This window comes from Lolium rigidum, chromosome 7 (assembly GCF_022539505.1).
Source record: "Lolium rigidum isolate FL_2022 chromosome 7, APGP_CSIRO_Lrig_0.1, whole genome shotgun sequence".
NCBI lineage: Eukaryota > Viridiplantae > Streptophyta > Magnoliopsida > Poales > Poaceae > Lolium > Lolium rigidum.
In genome coordinates this window covers 143893650-143912102 of record NC_061514.1, presented here as the reverse complement: position 1 = coordinate 143912102, position 18453 = coordinate 143893650, and positions in this window count along the sequence as shown.

Genomic DNA, 18453 nt, shown 5'->3' with positions numbered 1-18453 from the left:
GCGGTTAAGAAGTATGTCCGACGGCGAGTCCCAACTCTTAGAGTTGTTTCCCCACTCTTCAGCTTCAGGCTTCATCCTTCCTGCAGTGTTAGAACGATCTATATCCCAATTGCTAGGCAATACTGCCTTGGGAATCCTTTCAATTTGACTATTGTAAATTAGATTGCGGAAGGGGTTGTAGGTGCCTGGAGGAGATGTCGTTGGAGCTAGGTAGTGACGTGGAATCTTTCCTCCGGTGCGAATTCTTGCGCTCTTCTTGGTACTGAAAGAGTTTTCCACCACCTCGATGCTTGCGATGGTGGCACGCGGGTATGCACGCGAGTCTTCCTCCACTTCTTCTTCATCTTCTTCCTTGACACTCTCATCCACCTCTTTCCACTCGGGATCTTGAATATCTTCATCCGAAAGCCCCTTGCCCTTGTGGTTGGAGACCATGGTGCTTCTAGATCAAAGACAGATCATGGCAGAAACAGCTCGAAACAAAACGCGACGAGAAAACAATATACGGACCTCCAGGGGTCCGGGGGATTATATAGCAAAAAATTTCACGACAAAAGGAAAGTACCAGGTCGAACCAGAGTCGGAGAGGGGCAACGAGGTGGCCTCCTCCCAGGGCGGCGCGGCCAGGCTGGGGCCCGCGCCGGCCTATGGGGGCACGCCCTCGTGCGTCTCCTCCAATCCGTTTCGATCTCGTAATTTTTCATATTTTCCAAAAGTTGCAAAAACATTGTTCGGAAAGTTAAACGCGGACTTTTTCTTACCGTAACTCGTTACCTATTCAAAGTCGAACTCTGCAGGACTGTCAACTTGGCCTTTGATGAAGGCTTCCGGAGTTACCACTTGAATAACATCAACATCTTCATTATAAGAATCACCATAGATATAATGCCTGAGTCTTTGTCCATTCACCACTTGTGTGGAATTACCCTGCAGAGAGCTGATTTTAATTGCCCCTGATCGATACACCTCATCAATGACATATGGTCCTTCCCATTTTGAGAGTAATTTCCCTGCAAAAAATCTGAGACGAGACCGATACAATAGGACTTTATCTCCAACATTAAATTCTCTTTTGATAATTCTTCTATCATGCCATTTCTTAACTTTCTCTTTAAAGAGTTTAGCATTTTCATATGCTTCACTTCTCCATTCATCTAGAGAACTCAATTGTAGCAATCTCTTCTTACCAGCAAGTTTAGGATCTTTATTGAGTTCTCTCACAGCCCAATAAGCTTTGTGCTCTAGTTCTAAAGGTAAATGACAAGCTTTCCCATAAACCATTTTATAAGGTGACATACCCATAGGATTTTTATAAGCAGTTCTATAAGCCATAGTGCTTCCTTCAATTTAATAGCCCAGTTCTTTCTAGATTTATTAACAGTCTTTTGCAAGATAGATTTAATCTCTCTATTTGATAATTCGACTTGCCCACTAGTTTGAGGATGATAAGCGGAAGAAATTCTATGATTAATACCATATTTAGCAAGAGTTTTTCTAAAACCACCATGAATAAAATGAGAACCTCCATCAGTCATAATATATCTAGGAACTCCAAATCTAGGAAAAATAATATCTAAAAGCATTCTTAAAGAAGTCTCACCGTCAGCATTTTTTGTAGGTATGGCTTCTGATACGTCCCAAACGTATCTATAATTTCTTATGTTCCAAGCTACTTTTATGATGATACTCACATGTTTTATACACATTATATGTCATTATTATGCATTTTCCGGCACTAACCTATTGACGAGATGCCGAAGAGCCGCTTGTTGTTTTCTGCTGTTTTTGGTTTCAGAAATCCTAGTAAGGAAATATTCTCGGAATTGGACGAAATCAACGCCCAGGGGCCTATTTTTCCACGAAGCTTCCAGAAGACCGAGGGAGATACAAAGTGGGGCCACGAGGCGACGCCACAGTAGGGTGGCGCGGCCCAGGCCCTGGCCGCGCGGCCCTAGCGTGTGGGTCCCTCTTGACTCTCCCGACTCTGCCCTTCCGCCTACTTAAAGCCTTCGTCGCGAAACCCCCAGTACCGAGAGCCACGATACGGAAAACCTTCCAGAGACGCCGCCGCCGCCAATCCCATCTCGGGCGATTCAGGAGATCACCTCCGGCACCCTGCCGGAGAGGGGAATCATCTCCCGGAGGTCTCTTCATCGCCATGATCGCCTCCGGATCGATGTGTGAGTAGTCCACCCCTGGACTATGGGTCCATAGCAGTAGCTAGATGGTTGTCTTCTCCTCATTGTGCTATCATGTTAGATCTTGTGAGCTGCCTATCATGATCAAGATCATCTATTTGTAATCCTACATGTTGTGTTTGTTGGGATCCGATGAATATTGAATACTATGTCAAGTTGATTATCAATCTATCATATATGTTGTTTATGTTCTTGCATGCTCTCCGTTGCTAGTAGAGGCTCGACCAAGTTGATACTTGTGACTCCAAGAGGGAGTATTTATGCTCGATAGTGGGTTCATGCCTCCATTGAATCCGGGACAGTGACAAAAAGTTCTAAGGTTGTGGATGTGCTGTTGCCACTAGGGATAAAACATCGATGCTTTGTCTAAGGATATTTCTGTTGATTACATTACGCACCATACTTAATGCAATTGTCTGTTGTTTGCAACTTAATACTGGAAGAGGTTCGGATGATAACCTGAAAGTGGACTTTTTAGGCATAGATGCATGCTGGATAGCGGTCTATGTACTTTGTCGTAATGCCCTGATTAAATCTCATAGTACTCATCATGATATATGTATGTTCATTGTTATGCCTTCTTTATTTGTCAATTGCCCAACTGTAATTTGTTCACCCAACATCTATTTATCTTATGGGAGAGACACCACTAGTGAACTGTGGACCCTGGTCCAATTCTTTACATCTGAAATACAATCTACGACAATTGTTCTTTACTGTTCTTCGCAAACAATCATCATCATCCACACTATACATCTAATCCTTTGTTTACAGCAAGCCGGTGAGATTGACAACCTCACTGTTACGTTGGGGCAAAGTACTTTGATTGTGTTGTGCAGGTTCCATGTTGGCGCCGGAATCCCTGGTGTTGCGCCGCACTACACTCCGCCACCAACAACCTTCACGTGCTCCTTGACTCCTACTGGTTCGATAACCTTGGTTTCTTACTGAGGGAAAACTTGCTACTGTATGCATCACACCTTCCTCTTGGGGTTCCCAACGGACGTGTGTCAACTGCACGCATCAGCTTCCACCCATTTAGTAACATAATCAACAGCGACAAGTATATGAGTGTTACCTTCTGAAGAAGGGAAAGGACCCATGAAGTCAAATCCCCAACAATCGAATGGTTCAATAACAAGAGTATAATTCATGGGCATTTCATTGCGTCTGGAGATATTACCAACACTTTGACATTCATCACAAGATAAAATAAACTTTCTTCCATCCTTGAAGAGAGTTGGCCAATAGAAACCTGATTGTAGAACCTTTTGCGCGGTTCTATCTCCGGCGTGATGTCCTCCATAAACACTACCATGACATTTACCCAATATCTCTTGTTGTTCATATTCGGGAACACATCGTCGCAGAATACCATCCACTCCTTCTTTATATAAGTGTGGGTCATCCCAAAAATAATGCCTCAAGTCATAAAAGAATTTCCTCCTTTGCTGAGCTGAAAAGGTTGGAGGCAAGTACTTGGATACAATAAAGTTAGCATAATCAGCGTACCAAGGACTATCTCGCGAGCTCACCTTTATTACAGCCAATTGTTCATTTGGAAAACTATCATTAACAGGAACAGGATCATAAGCAATATTTTCCAATCTAGACAAATTATCAGCAACAGGATTATCAGCACCTTTCCTATCTATAATATATATGTAAATCAAATTCTTGTAAGAGAAGCACCCATCTAATAAGCCTTGGCTTAGCATCTTTCTTTGCCATAAGGTATCTAATTGCAGCATGATCAGTATGAATTGTAACTTTTGAATCAACAATATAGGATCTAAACTTGTCAGAAGCAAAGACTACAACTAATAATTCTTTTTCAGTTGTAGCATAATTTCTTTGAGCAGCATCAAGAGTTTTGCTAGCATAATGAATAACATTCAATTTTTTATCTACTCGCTGTCCAAGAACAGCGCCTACAGCAAAATCACTAGCATCACACATAATTTCAAAAGGCAAATTCCAATCGGGAGGTTCAACTACGGGAGCGGTTGTTAAGGCTTTCTTTAGAGTTTCAAAAGCTTCCTTACAATCATCATCAAAAACAAAAGGTACATCTTTTTGAAGAAGATTAGTAAGAGGTTTTGAAATCTTGGAGAAATCTTTAATAAATCTCCTATAAAACCCAGCATGACCAAGAACACTACGAATACCTTTAACATCCCTAGGATAGGGCATCTTCTCAATTGCTTCAACTTTACCTCTATCAACTTCAATACCTCTCTCGGAAATTTTATGTCCCAATACAATTCCTTCATTAACCATAAAGTGGCACTTCTCCCAATTAAGAACAAGGTTAGTTTCTTCACATCTCTGCAATACTTTATCAAGGTTTCGCAAGCAATTATCAAAAGAATTCCCATACACAGAAAAATCATCCATGAATACCTCTACGATATTCTCACAAAAGCCATGAAAAATAGCAGACATGCATCTTTGAAAAGTAGCAGGAGCATTACATAAACCAAAAGGCATACGCCTATAAGCATAAGTTCCATAGGGACAAGTGAAAGTGGTTTTCTCTTGATCTTTAGTTTTAACAGCAATTTGTGAAAACCCAGAATAACCATCAAGAAAGCAAAAATGAGTATTTTTAGACAAACTTTCTAACATTTGATCAATAAAGGGTAAAGGGTAATGATCTTTCTTAGTAACTTTATTAACTTTTCGATAATCAATGCACATTCTATACCCTACAACTACTCTTTGAGGGATGAGCTCATCATTATCATTAGGCACAACAGTCATTCCTCCTTTCTTAGGAACACAATGCACAGGACTAACCCATCTACTATCAGCAATAGGATATATAGTACCAGCTTCAAGAAGTTTTAATACCTCATTCCTTACCACATCCTTCATCTTCGGAATTAGACGATGTTGATGTTCAACAACAGGCTTTGCATCATCTTCCATATTGATAGCATGTTGGCAAATAGAGGGAGAAATCCCCTTCAAGTCATCAAGAGTATAGCCAATAGCTCATCGGTGTTTCTTCAATATTTCCAATAACCTTTCTTCCTCAATATCTGAAAGCTTAGAACTAATAATAACAGGATATATTTTCTTATCATCAATATGAGCATACTTAAGATTATCAGGCAACGGTTTTAAATCAAAAACAGGATCTTCCTTTGGTGGTGGTGTTGTACCTAAATCTTCAACCGGCAAGTCATGTTTAAGAATAGGTTGACGAAGGAAAATTTCATCAAGCTCATTTCTTTCTTCCCTAAAGAATTCACTCTCACTATTCTCCAAATGTTGCTCGCAAAGGATTATTAGGAGCAAGAGCAATAGACGCACACTTGTTCAACTCTAAAATCATTATTAGGCAAATCAGCTTTATAAGGAGTTTTGGCAAATTTAGAGAAATTAAACTCATAAGATTCACCAACAAATTTAGTCATAATTTTTTCCTTCTTGCAATCTATAACAGCTCCACAAGTATTTAGGAAAGGTCTACCAAAAATAATAGGACAATACTTACTAGCAGCAGAACCAAGTACCAAAAAGTCGGCAGGATATTTAATCTTACCACATAGAACTTCCACATCTCGAACAATACCAATAGGAGAGATAGTTTCTCTATTAGCTAGACGAATAACCACATCAATATCTTCAAGTTCACAAGAACCAATTACATGCATGATCTCCGTATAAAGCTCATAAGGAATGGCGCTAATACTTGCACCAATGTCGCATAAACCATAATAACAATGATCACCAATTCTAACAGAGAGCATAGGAACACTGGCTTTCCTAGACTTATTAGGATGCGAAACAATATTAGAAGCATCTTCACAGAAAATAATATGACCATCTTCTACATTTTCAGTCACAAGATCTTTAACTATTGCAACAACAGGTTCAACCTTTATTTGTTCTTCAGGTTCTATAGGTTTTTGCACTTTTATTAACCGCACTAGATATAACAGAGTACTCCTTCATTTTAGCAGGGAAAGGAGTTTTTTCAATATAAGCTTCAGGAAGAATATGATCAATAGTTTCAATTATAGCACATTTATTTATAGATGGATCAGTTTTATCTTTATAAGGTTCATGATACTTATCAAAATTCTTCCTAGGCAATTCAAAGTGAGAGGCAAAAGCTTTATAAAAATTTGCAACGACTTGAGAATCAAGACCATAAGTAGCACTCATATTACGAAATTTATCAAGTATCCATAAAAACTTCAATGCATTTATAATCATAGTTTATACCCGACTCTCTATCTTTGTCATTCTCCCATCCTTCGGTATTCTCCCGGATCCGATCAAGAAGGTCCCTTTTAAACTCTTCTTTGTTGCGTGTAAATGATCCAGAACAAGAAGTATCCAAGCAAAGTCTTATCTTGAAAAGACAAGTCTTGCATAGAAATTATCAATAATAATATTACCAGGAAGCTCATGAATGGGGCATTTGAGCATTAAAGACTTCAATCTCCCCCATGCTTGGGCAATACTCTCTCCATCATGAGGCTAGAAATTATATATGCGGTTCCAATCTTTGTGAATTTCACTTGGAGGATAGAATTTAGAATAAAATAAAGGCACAATGTCCTCCCAATCAAGAGAATCCCTATTCTTCAGCAATTTATACCAGTGCGCTGCTTTACCAGACAGCGATATAGAGAATAGTTTCTTCCTAACTTCATCCATAGCAATACTTGCACATTTGAATAACCCGCATAATTCATGTAAAAACAGTAAATGATCACCAGGATGGACAGTTCCATCCCCTTCATAGCGGTTATCCACAACTCGTTCAATAATTTTCATAGGTATTTTGTATGGAACCTCTTTCTCACCTGGCGCCTCATCCACTACCTTTGCAGTAGTAGTAGATTTTTCAAAGAGGAATTCAAGAGAAGACCTCTCCATAATGAATTATATCAGCAGGAAGAAATAAAAATAGCACGTACAGTAAAAGTTTCCCTTACCAATTCCACTTACCAATAGCGCTTCACTCCCCGGCAACGGCGCCAGAAAATAGTCTTGATAACCCACAAGTATAGGGGGTGTATCGTACTACTTTCGATAAATAAGAGTGTCGAACCCAACGAGGAGCAGAAGGTGTTGACAAACAGTTTCGATGAAGGATTCACTGTAAATGCTCACAGACAAGTATTCAGGGGGGTTTTGATATAGCAGATGAATAAAGTACAAGTAAGTAAAATGCGAGAGAAATAATTGCAGCGAGTGGCCCAATCCTTTTTAGCACAAAGGACAAGCCGGTTTGTTTACTTATAATGACCAAACGTTCTTGAGGACACACGGGAATTTAGTCTAGTGCTTTCGCTTCATATAGCTGATTAATCTTCATTGTTTTGATAAGTGTTGTGTGGGTGAACCTATGCTAATACACCGCCCTTCCTAGGACTAATACATACTTGTGATTATACCCCTTGCAAGCATCCGCAAATACAAGAAAGTAATTAATATAAATCTAACCACAGCCTTAAACTCTCAGATCCTGCTATCCCTCCTGCATCGATATACCAACGGGGGTTTAGGTTTCTGTCACTCCGGCAACCCCGCAATTAGCAAACGAATACAAGATGTATTCCCCTAGTCCCATAAATGGTGAAGTATCATGTAGTCGACGTTCACATGATACCACTAGAAGAATAACACCACAACTTAAATATCATAACATTGAATACTAACCAACATAATTCACTACTAACATTTAGACTTCACCCATGTCCTCAAGAACTAAACGAACTACTCACGAGACATCATATGGAACATGATCAGAGGTGATATGATGATGAATAACAATCTGAACATAAACCTTGGTTCAATGGTTTCACTCAATAGCATCAATAACAAGTAGAAATCAATACCGGGAGAGTTTCCCCTATCAAACAATCAAGATCCAACCCTAATTGTTACAGCGGTGACGAGGTGCAGCGGCGGAGATGGCGGTGATGATGATGAAGATGATGGTGATGATGATGGAGATGATGTCCAGCTCGATGACGGTGACGATGGCGTCGATTTCCCCCTCCGGGAGGGAATTTCCCCGGCAGATTTCAGCCTGCCGGAGAGCTCTTTTCTCTCTGGTGTTTTTCCGCCCCATAGAGGCAGCTGTGACTCTTCGCGACTATCCTCTGGAGCTTAGGTTTTCGGGACGAAGAAGTACGCGAAGGAGAGGAGGCCAGAGGGGGCTGTGGGCCCCCTCCCCACATGGCGGCGCGGCCAGGGCAGGGCCCGCGCCGGCCTATGAGGGGGGCCCATGGCGGCCCTCCTCGGCTCCCCCTTTGGCTACCTCTGTCTTCCGGAAAAATAGGATTTTCAATATAATTCCCGTCAATTGTTGATCTTCCGAAATATTGCATTCGACGGTGCTTTTTCCGAGCAAAATCCCGACTCCGGTGCGCGATTCTCCAATAATCATGAAACATGCAAAATAGATGAAATAACATAAGTATCATCCCTAAATATGAAATATATCAATGAATAACAGTAAATTATGATATAAAATAGTGATGCAAAATGGACGTATCAATGCACCGTTGCTACAGTTCGTCGTTTTGAAGCATCTCGTGAAGATCGGATGTGATAGATTCTACGTTCACATACAACGGGTGTAAGCCATGTTGCACACGCGGAAATACTTGGGTTTGCTTGACAAGCCTAGCATGTACAAACATGGCCTCGGAACACAGGAAACCGAAAGGTTGAACACGAATCATATGGATGATACGATCAACATGTTGATGTTCACCATTAAAGCTACATAACCTCACGTGATGATCAGTTTTGGTGTAGTGGATATGGATCGTGTGCCACGAAACAACTATGAGGGATGTTGTATTAAGTGGGAGTTCATTAGTAATTAGATTAAAACCTGAACTAATTATCATGAACATAGTCTGAATAGTATTTTGAATTAAATTTGTAGAATTGGCATCCGCTATCTACCATGCGCTAGTCTTATAATTGAGATAAAAATATTGTTAAGTCTGACAAGAAACTTTACGGACTGGTACCGTATTCCTAAAGAATCAGGAAATGATTAAGTCCTATTGCAAACTTTTAGTAAACCTCACATTGCTAATACAAGGAGCAATGGTTTCAATTAGTATCTAAAATCATCTTATCTCCATGAAACTTGATGTTCAAATCCGTTTGAAAAGTAAGGAGCTGAAAACTTTGTTTTCAGAAATAAGCAAGGTATGAGATAAATGTTATATCTAAGAACTTATTGCAAGATGATAGAATATAATCTAGTGAGACTACATAAACTCATAAGTTTTATGGGAATGTACGAAGGTCGAAGACGCCAGGTGTCCCAATCCTCCAACTAGTTGGGCACTAACGATATTCGCATATCCATGAAGTGATCGTCCTTAGTATGCACCGTTGCTAAGATTCGTTGTTTCTAAGCATCACGTGATGATCGGGTGTTATAGATTCTACATGTGCATACAACGGGTGCAAGCTATATTTGCACATACGAGTACTAAGGTTAAACTTTACGAGTCTAGCATGTACAGACACTACTAGGAAAAGGCCTAGCCGTAAGGTTGACTTCAGTGGCGCACCATGATGGCCGTGCGCCACTACTACTTAGCAGTGGCGCACCACAAAATGGTGGGCCACTGTTACAAATGTAGTAGTGGCGCACCTTGTTTGTGGTGCGCCATTACTAATTCCTGGCAGGAGGCCAGCTCCCACCCAAAACTAATAGTGGCGCACGTCTCCATGGTGCGCCACTGCTACATGGCTTACTTATAGCACATGTATTTGTGGTGCGCCACTGCTAGGAGGTGGCCAGGGCCCTTTAGAGATGAGGGCTTTAGCAATGGCGCACTGCTTGGTGCGCCACTACTAGCTATGGCGCACCGCCGACATGGTGCGCCACTGCTAAGTTGGGCAGGGGCGTGGGTTTACAGTGTAACAGGTGAGCAGTGGCGCACCACTTAGCAAGTGCGCCATTGCTATGTCACCCTAGCGAGTGGCGCACGGCTAGGTGGTGCGCCACCGCTAACCCGGGACCATTTCCTCGCTTTTCACCCTCCACTCACATGTGCCACCCACTTTCCCCAAACACTCTTCCACCACCACCTCCCACCAAATCTGGATCTGGTCGTGTTGCCCCTCCTTCCCACCTCATTTTCACCTCTTCATTCACCAAAATTAAGTTGGTAAACTTAATTTTCTTCATAGGTAACTAATGGTGAAGCTTTCTTAGCTCAATACCTACTCAATCTCAACTTTTTACCTCATCCAACACTCTAGGTCTCGCCGTATCGGTAACTTTGTTGGTTTTATGCTTTGTGTGTGAACGGTTCCGATCGTCTTGCACACACGTCATGCACATATGTTATGTGCGAAGCTCGATGATATCATGTGTACGTGCGTCACGTGCATGTGTGTTGTATGCGAAGCCTCCGGATCCACATGTGTGTTGTATATGCGAAGCCTCCACACATGTGTTGCATGTGTTTTTGTTTGCAGGGATTTGAAATGCGATGGAGTTGCCAATATTTTGCCGAAACGTTGATTCATTTCCGTTTCGGCGAATGTTGGGCATACTACGCATATACATGTCCTATTTTTAGGGAAGGTCATGCCAAAATTTTCTTTTGGTATGCTAAGATATCCATTTTCTCTATATCCGCAGGCGACCATGGTCCGCATGATGAGTGAAGGCGTTGTGGCTAGGTTTTTGAAAGCCGCGACAGCCGAGATGATTAGAAATAACCAAAAGGAGATAAGATGTCCGTGTCGAAGATGCAAGCTAACGAGCCTTATGGACCCTAAAGCCGATATGGTGCGGGACCACCTTCTCATGCGTGGTTTCATGGATGGCTATCGGTGGGAAGGCGACGAAGATGATTATGAATTTGTCCATGGGAATTCAACAAGAAGTAAGGAAGGCCGAGGTGATCGGGATGTAGAAGATCTCGGGCATGATCGGGATGTAGAAGATCCCGGAGATGATGATGACCACAATGTAGGAGATCCTGGACTCGATGATGAGGAAGATCAAGATGGAGGTCATCATGACGATCATGAAGATGAAGACGATGGACCATCGTCGATGGATCGGGTGCGGGACCCTTATCTTCAAGAGCTGCTTCTCAAGCGGACGAGTAACGCAAGAGCTGCCGCCCGAGAGAAAGCCAAGATGGATCAACCGGAGGTAGACGCTGTTACTCCATTGTATGAAGGATGCAGGCCGGAGGATACCCGCCCGAAAGTTACGCTCATGGCTCGGGAGATGAAGGTAAAGCACAAAATGACCGACACATCCTTCAACGACAACATGTCATTCCGGCAGGAACGTCTTCCCAAAGGTAACACGTGTCCGACTAGTATCGAGGAGGCCAAGAAAATCGTGTGTCCTCTGGATTTACCGCATGTGAAATACCATGTGTGCTTGAACGATTGCATCATTTATCGGAACGAGCACGCAGAGTGTACCATATGTCCGGAGTGCGGCGTCAGTCGGTACAAGAAGGGGAAGAAAGCTCCTCGGAAGGTGGTGTGGTACTTTCCAATCACTCCTCGTCTGCAGCGGTATTTCGCGGATCCTAAGCAAGCAAAGCTAATGCGCCGGCACGCGGAGATGAGGAAGGGAGAAGATGACGCAGATGATCCGAAGAAAAGAAAAAGGACAGGATGTTGAGACACCCTTCGGATGCTAGCCGGTGGAATGCGTTGGACCTCGAGTACCCAGAATTTGGGGACGATCCTAGGAACATAAGGCTGGGCGCGAGCACCGATGGAGTCAATCCGTTTGGCAGCCGGAGCAGCACGCATAGCACCTGGCCCGTGTTTGTGTGGATGTACAACCTCCCCCCGTTGTTGTGCATGAAGAGGAAGTACATTCAAATGAGTATGCTAATTGAAGGGCCGAAACAACCAGGGAACGACATCAATCTGTATATGGGGCTTCGAAAGAGGAGCTAGCCACGCTATGGGACACGCCCGCCAATACGTGGGACGCCGCCGCGGAAGAATATTTCCCTATGAGAGCCGCACCTGCTCACGACGGTGCGCGACTTTCTCGGTTACGGATATGTCGCGGGGCAGGTGGTCCACGGATTCAATGCATGCGTAAGGTGCATGGACGACACAACGTACCGCCAGCTAGATAGAGATCCCGGGTCCTCGAAAACGGTGTTCGTGGGACATCGAAGGTGGCTTCGCGAGGACGACCCATGGAGGAAACGCAAGGATCTGTTCGATGGTGAAGACGAACCCCGAAGACGGCCACGTACGAGAAGCGGCGAGCAAATAGACGAGCTATTGAAAAATTGGAAAGAGTGCCCACCGCCGGAAAGAAGCGAAAGGCGCCGGAGCCGCCGCTTAAGGTATGGAAGACGAGGTCCGTTTTCCGGGACTTGCCGTATCGGAAGATCCTCCGTGTGCCTCACAGCCTTGATGTCATGCACATCACGAAGAACGTGTGCGAGAGTCCGCTTGGTACCCTCCCGAACATGCCGAGAAGACCAAAGATGGGCCGAAAGCAAGGTACGACTTGCAATCAATTGGGATCAGGGAGGAGCTTCACGCGGGACGCCCTAATGATGATGATGACGATGACGATGATGAGGCGGAGGACACGCAAAGTCGTCGCAAGGGAAAAAATGCCAAAAAGATTGAATATTACTGCCCCCCCCCCGCGTGCTTCACTCTAAGTCAGAAGGAGATCGAGCAGTTTTTCGACTGTCTCCTAGGAGTAAAACTTCCCTACGGTTACGCGGGGAAGATAAGCAAGTACCTAGACAAAGCGAAGCAGAGGTTCAGCGGGATGAAGTCTCACGACTGTCACGTGCTGATGACGCAGATACTTCCGGTTGCAATCCGTGGGATCATGGACGCGCACGTCCGTGAAACGCTTTTGGCCTATGCAACTTTTTCGACGTCATCTCTCGGAAGTCCGTTGGCGTGAGGCAACTTAGAAGGCTACAAGAAGAGATCGTGGTGATACCGTGCGAGCTTGAGATGTACTTCCCGCCCGCTTTCTTCGACGTTATGGTGCATCTCGCTGGTACATATCGTGGAGGATATCATCCAACCGGGGCCGACGTTCCTGCACAGCATGATGCCGTTCGAAAGGATGAATGGTGTCATCAAAGGGTACGTTCGCAACAGGGCACGTCCGGACGGAAGCATAGCCAAGGGCTTTCTCGACCGAAGAGTGCATCTCCTTCTGCACGAGTTATCTAGAAATCGAGAACCCCGTTGGCCTGCCCATAAACAGGCATCTCGGGAAGCTCGCTGGATGGGGTCACCGCGACGGTAGCCGCGAAATGCATGTCGACTTCAAGGGTCGAATCGCCGACTTTGAAAGAGCAAACCTAGTCGCGCTACAACACATAGACGTGGTCGATCCTTGGGTGGTAGAGCACCAAACCTTCATCGCAAAGACGTACGGTGATCGGGGCCAACGAGAGGACGGACGGAGATATAATCAAAGAGCACAACTCAACCTTCACGCGGTGGTTCAAGGACAAGATGCCGACGTACCCTATAGACGAGGATTCTTCTCGCGGAAGAAAAACTCATATTCGCCTTGTCACAGGGCGCCGAACACAACCCGATGACATTTCAGGCGTACGATATCAACGGCTACACATTCAACACCGAGGAAAAGGACATGAAGAGCGATTATCGGAACTCCGGGGTAACGATGGAGTCCTACACCGGTGACGTCAAGCAGAGATACTACGGAAAGATCGAGGAGATCCGGGAGCTGAGCTACGCCGGAGAGAATGTGCCGATGTTCCGTGTCAGGTGGGCCAAGAACGTCATAAAAGAAGACCGGCATTTCACCACCATGGTTATACCCGAAGCCAAATCCAAGACAGCGGGCGCAAAGGTCACCGCGAAATATGAGCCATGGGTACTAGCTTCCCAAGTGGACCAATGCTTTTTCATTACCGACCCGCAAAAGCCCAGCCGTGTTGTCGTGAGGAGAGGCAAAAGGAGCATCATCGGAATGGATGGAGCCGCCAACGAGCTAGACTTTGACCAGTACAGCGATCCGAAGATGGAAGATGACGACGACGATGATGAAGAACCATACACAACAAGAAGAAGCAGGACCACCCTACCTAAAGGCCGTCCATTCAAGAGAAGAAGTCTAGGAGTTCCGGGGCTAAATTATTCAACCGCGAGAAAGAAGGGCAAGAAGATTGTGAAAAGATAATTATGTATCATTTACTTGTATGAATAATGGATGTCATATTGTTAATCTACACATTGTACCGATCAAAATAGACATATAATTCATATTTTTGGATATTTTCTAGATTCTATAGTATTTTATATATTCTACATAATTATAATTATTTATGTCTTTTATTTTGGTGTATTATGCTATGTACTATAGTGTTAAATCAATTTAATGAAAAAGTGAAAAAAATGGGGCCGCCAGGGTTCGAACCTGGCCGGCCAGGTTTGGCAAACCAACCAAGGGACACAGCCAGTGCGGTACTAATCGATTTCGTCAAACCCCGGTCTCGTTTGCGTTTTGACCCAAACCTATATCGGTAGTGGCGCACCCCTAGAAGTGCGCCATTGCTAAGCCTCATAGTGGCGCACCCCTGGAGGTGCGCTATTGCTAAGGGGGTCTGTGACTTAGACAAAAATCCCCCGTCTCGACCATCCTCCCCATTCCCCACTCGATCTCGATTCACCGGCGCCACCTCCCACCGGCGACGCCCTCTCCGACGCCACCTCCCACCGGCGATGCCCTCTCCGATGCCACCTCCCACCGGCGGCCACCCCTCCCTCGATTCACCTCGGACCCCGGCGACGCGCGCAGACCCCGGCGACCACAGACCCCGGCGACATCGCGCAGGTACCCCTCGATTCACCTCCCCGCCGGCGGCCGCCTCCCCCTTGATCCCCACCCGCCTCACGGTCTCGCCCCCAAGCAGATCCTCTCAAGCTCGCCGCGGAGCAGGAGCAGCACGTGGGCGTCCTCATCTCGCGACCTCGTCGGCATCCTCGTCTGCGACCTCCTCGCCCCATCTCGTCGCGAGCACGAGTAGGAGCCACCGCTCGACCGCCGACGCCGCCACGCCCTCGACCGCCGACGCCTTCCAAGGTAGCCACCACGCCCCTCCTCCTCCTCGATGTTAACCGCTAAGAGTCACCAGCTTGCTTGCTACTCGCTGCTGCTCCCCCTCGAGCCGGTGCTGCCATGTCCCTCGTCGTTCGTCGCTAGAAAGGCCGCTCGTGTTGCTCCTAGCTTTCGCCGCTAGGTTGCCGCTAGGTGCTGTCTGTTAGGTGCTCGTTGCTATTAGGTGTTGCTGCTAGAAATGAGAGAACCTTGGGTAGCACATTGTTCGATGAGACCTGTGGGTACCATGTTTAGAGTTCAATAAGAGAACAAAACTCTCTTAGGCGGATTAATTCAAAATTATAAATGTTATAGCCGGCAATCAAAAAGGCAAGTACTCCAAGAATAGAACAACCGTTTATCATGTTGCTTAAGGATTAGTTTTTGCTTGCTTGATGATGTTGTTCAACCATGTTGTTGCTTGCTTGCCGATGTTGTTCTGGTTCCTAGATGTTGCTTGTCGCTACACTAGCTATTGCATGCTACAGGTATCTTCCCGTCGCTTCTAGTTGCTCGTTGTTGGATTGCTTGCTGCTTCCATGTCCCTGCTGCTGCTGCTAGCTAGGTGCTCCCCTTTATGTAGTCATCCAACTCTGCTCTTTTATTAATCCTAGCTACCATGTTAGTTTTTGCTTACTGGATGAAAACTTGATGTTCTTGCTGCATATGTGTATCATTTAAATACACACCTTATATTATTTTAAATTGGAGCAAGTAGTAGATATCTAGTGATTTTAAGCTACTGACTATTATGTATCTGACATTGCATACTCTATTTCGAAAATAACATGGAAACTAAAAAAGAATTAGTAGTTACTATGCTATTTGCAAAATAGCATGAAAACTAAAAGATACAACATACTACCGCTGATTTAACTACAAAAGAACTAGTAATGAAGAAGAAGCATGGCACTATGAGCACCAAGCACTCCTACTTGCTGCTGCTATGTGCTTGCTAGGTTGTTTGCTTGCTGCTCGCTGCTATGTGCTTGCTAGGTTGTTTGCTTGCTGCTGCTCGCTAGGTTGCTTGCTTGCTTGCTCGCTGCTGCTAGGGCTGTAAAATTGGGTATATTTTGCTTGCTCGCTGCTCTAGGGCTGTAAAATTGTGTATTTTTTGCTTGCTGCTGCTGCTAGGTTGCTAGGTTGATTACTGCTGCTGCTAGGTTCTTCAAGTTCACATTTTATACTGATTTTTTACTATTTTTCCATTCAAATGCATATAATTTGGGATCAGAGTGAAGGGTTGATGCTCATAGTGTTTATTTTGATGTTTACAACACTAGTTCTAGTCCATGGTGCTCAGCTGGTGTATATGAGGAACAATTGTACATGTGCCATGGTGCTGAGCTGGTGTATATGGTGACATATTCTTGTGCAGGGATCGACGAGTTGCCCATTATCGCCGAAATGTTGATTCATTTCCGTTTCGGCGAAAATGGGGCACTCATATGTACATAAATTAGCATAGGTCATGCCCAATTTTGTTAGTGGAATGGATCGTAATATGGTTCAAAAATGTAAACATGTAGGATGGCCGGTCCCGGTGGCCGGCGAGGCGGTCGAGGCCGCGGTCCTGGGCGCCCCGGGGCCGGGGAAGGGGCCGCCGCGGTGGAGCAGCAAGGGCCCCACGGTCACCGTCACCTGCATCCTCCTCGTCTTCGGATGAGGAACGCTGCTTCGAGTTCCTCCTCCGCATCGACGGCGACCCACTCGGCATCAAGAGGCTACCGGACAAGTTCGCCGAGTTCGTCGACGGCGTCGAGCCGGCGCACTTGCAGCTACGGGAGGCTAGCTGCAACTTCGCCGCTGGTCCGTGGAGGTCCTGTTCGACGGGCAGGGCAAGATGTACCTGCACACGGGGTGGGACAAGTTCGCCCGTGACCTCCACCTCGAGCCCGGCTGCCAGCTCACCTTCCTGTACGAGGGGGACGGCGAGATGATCGTCAAGGTGTTCGACGACACCGCCTGCCGTGTGCACTACCCCCACACCGGCGAATCCGGCTCGGACACCGATAGTTAGAACTTAGAGTGTTGTCAACTCTATCTTCGTTGCTTCGTGTTGTTTGAATTCTATATTAAATTGTATGAAGCTACGATGTTAGGTATGATGATGTTATGTCCAAATATCAATCTCTTGTGCATCCTACCTTGCCTCGCCGACACCATCCCGGGATGTTCATATTTGTTTGGACCAACAATGTATGAGGCCCTTGTCATTCCATTTGCTTTGGTATCTCAAAATGCCGATGATTAGAATGTTCGGTCAACCGTACACTCGGGGTGTCGCTAGTGAGCCTGGTGTGATGGCACAAATATCAATCTCTTGTGCATCCTACCCGGCCTCACTAACGCCATCCCGGGATGTTCATATTTGTTTCGACCAACAATGTATGAGGCACTTATTCCATTTTGTCATTCCATTTGCTTTGAGATTTTCAAAATGCCGATGATTAAAATGCTTGGTCACCGTACACTCGGGGCGGTGTTAGTGAGCCTCGTGTGATTGCACAAATATCAATCTCTTGTGCATCCTACCTGGCTCGCTAACTCCGTCCCGGAATGTTAATATTTGTTTCGACCAACAATGTATGAGGCATTCCATTTAGTTCATACTAGCTACTTGTTTCTTATTTGAGTTGGCACTTCTTAATTGCATTGGCCGATGATTAGAATGGTTGGTCACTTGTACACTCCGTGGTGACGTAAGTGAGCCTGGTGTGATGGCACAAATATCCATGTCTTGTGCATCCTACCCGGCCTCGCTTACGCCATCACGGAATGTTAATATTTGTTTTGACCGACAAAGTATGAGGCCCTTGTCATTCTTCCATTTGCTTTGGTATCTCAAAATGCCGATGATTAGAATGTTGGTCACCTATACACTTGGGGGAGGGGTCAGTGAACCTGGTGCGATGACACAAGTATCAATCTCTTGTGCATCCTACTTGGTTTCACCGACGCCTTCCCTAAATGTTAATATTTGTTTGGACCGACAAAGTATGAGGCCCTTGTCATTCTTCCATTTGCTTTGGTATCTCAAAATGCCGATGATTAGAATGTTGGTCACCTATACACTTGGGGGAGGGGTAAGTGAACCTGGTGCGATGACACAAGTATCAATCTCTTGTGCATCCTACTTGGTTTCACTTACTC